General features: G+C 33.4%; 1 long non-coding RNA gene across 1 annotated transcript in view; it reads right to left on the bottom strand.

Annotated features, from left to right (window-relative positions):
* Positions 1–708: 708 nt before the first annotated feature.
* The window catches only part of LOC125502463, a 7,808-nt gene continuing 6,258 nt past the window's right edge, over positions 709–2,258 (bottom strand). The window contains exon 2 of the long non-coding RNA XR_007280218.1: positions 709–1,548. This is a non-coding gene — a long non-coding RNA (uncharacterized LOC125502463). The remainder of the gene's footprint in view (positions 1,549–2,258) is intronic.

The raw sequence follows: 2,258 nt of genomic DNA, 5'->3' as shown, positions 1-2,258 counted from the left end.
ACGTAGAATAACAATTTAATGGGGCCCAAATGGGGCTCCCATTTACTGAAATACCATGAATCTCTGAATATCTGGGTCTCAGTCAAAGTGTGAAGTAAAAATTTTGAACATTGTTTATTTCATTACGTTTCGGCGAGACAACAGCGCCATCATCAGATTCAAAATTTAGACAAACTACAAACATCAATTCACAATTAAAACATGTTGTATAAAAATTACAATTTACTAAGTGTTAAAACCTTCATCAGTTTTTGAGGGAAAAAATCCTTCCATTTGGGAGAGCAAAACACCGGAAAAACTTACCATATGATTGGTAAATCGATCGAATGAAAAGTGGTATGAAGCGCTTTAGTGAAAAGTATAAAGACAGAATCAGAGTCCACCCGAATGTACTTGCTTCCGATTTATTTGACACAACTGGTGAAATGTGCCGGCTCCAACACACAAGTCACAAATACTACTTATTGTTCTGTAGAACAGAGTGTATAGTTCACATGGGAATACTTAAAAGAAAAAAAAAACTTAATTTTCCATCAAAATCTATGTCTAAATCATAAATGTAAACTTGAACTGGATCATTCGAGTATAAAGGGATTGATTCGGTTTTTAAAACCTCACCGACGTGAGAGCAAACGATCGCCCTACCCCCGGTTTCCTGTATAAGCGACTTCTCATATTTGATGAGAATTTTCTCACACGCAATACATGACGACAAACCACTTCCTTTCATTTTATTATTTTACATAAGGAAGACATTTTTCTTATTCAATGCCCCTCGAATAAAACCAAAATCACCACTTAGAGATTATCTCCTTTCGTTGTCGTGCGTATGGTCATCTCGGGAAAGTTTATGTTAGGGCACTGCTTAGGTAATGGGGGACTTAACGGGCCTATTTAGATCAAGGGAAAAGGGAACAACCGGTCGACATCCCGGTCAAAATATCTATCCCCTGTTTGAGCGAGTTTATTTGTTAAGTTACTTGTTTTCTTCTTGTTCCACGACGCTGTATATAATATTGATCATAAAAAAATTATTCTGTTCATAATTGCCATTGTAACAACTAAAGCTAGGAGATCTTATTTTTAAAATAAAAGAAACTGTTTATTTGTTAAATTAAGTGACCAGGCCAGTGACCTGTTGTACGAACTGGAAAGGTATTGAATTAAAATCAGTGATAGATATACCCACATTATTTGTACAGCGAAAAGGCAGTAACACTTTTATTTTAGAATATATGCTAATCAAGTAATTGTTTCTTAAAGCAATATTGTCAAAAATATTTTTAATTACGTGGTACCTGTTCAATTACTTACAAATGTATATATTTTTATTAAACTTATACAAGTCGTGAAAGACCTACGTAATAAGACTAGTTTAAATTCTGGACTTGACTGATCCATTAACTCTGTTACGCACGTTAACGAATTTCATTTGATGCTATTTTTAAACCGCACATTGTCTTTGTAACTTCTACATCTTCGGAGTAACTCAAACTTTCTATATCGCATGCAGTGCCATTGAGGAACTTGTTGCATTCCTGCAAGAAGCTAAAAAAAACATGTTTCAAATTTCTATGTTTTATTGCATTTATAGTTTTAGCAGCTATTTTCAGATTTATGGGATGATTCAAGTTCAATCTTAATAAATATAAGAATCGATAGAACAGCTTGGAAGAATGCCACCATATGGTAGGTAATGTTGCCATAAATTGCAGGGGTTCGGAAATAAAAGCCGTTGAAGATGTTGAATCATAAATTTTAACCTTTCAGTAGTCGCCGGTGGTCTGTCGGAAAGTTTGAATATTACAGCAATAATACTATATTGTTTTATTACATTTTTAGTATTTAATGTGATAAGCCGTTACCACCGAAATAAAGAAGGCCGACTGGCTGAATTCTGACGTCACTTAAAGTAGTCCGACCAGGCGAAACGCGTAATGGAGTATAAGATGCGTCAACTGTACGAATATGAATATTTGAGACAAAAATAATGTCTTCAGGAATTTATATGCTTTCTACATTGTTTGATTTAAATGATTAGCCATTCTACTACTAATAAATGAACGTATTTAACTAGCCACAAATATTTTAATTTCAGTTATAACTTAATAATTCATGTTTCTGAAGCGTTCTAATTGTTTTAAATAGTGAATAATACAATTGCTAATAATTTGCCAACTTTATTTAGTAAGAGTGTCTAACTTTCTTTTATTCCCTTTTCCAATAGTGTCATTTCTTTTGCCACAATAATTATTTAA

Source organism: Dendroctonus ponderosae, unplaced genomic scaffold (genome assembly GCF_020466585.1).
Source record: "Dendroctonus ponderosae isolate FM_Combo_2020 unplaced genomic scaffold, Dpon_F_20191213v2 Dpon_F_20191213_1, whole genome shotgun sequence".
Lineage (NCBI taxonomy): Eukaryota > Metazoa > Arthropoda > Insecta > Coleoptera > Curculionidae > Dendroctonus > Dendroctonus ponderosae.
The sequence above is the reverse complement of the archived record's forward strand: the minus strand, read 5'-3'. Positions and strand labels throughout refer to the sequence as shown.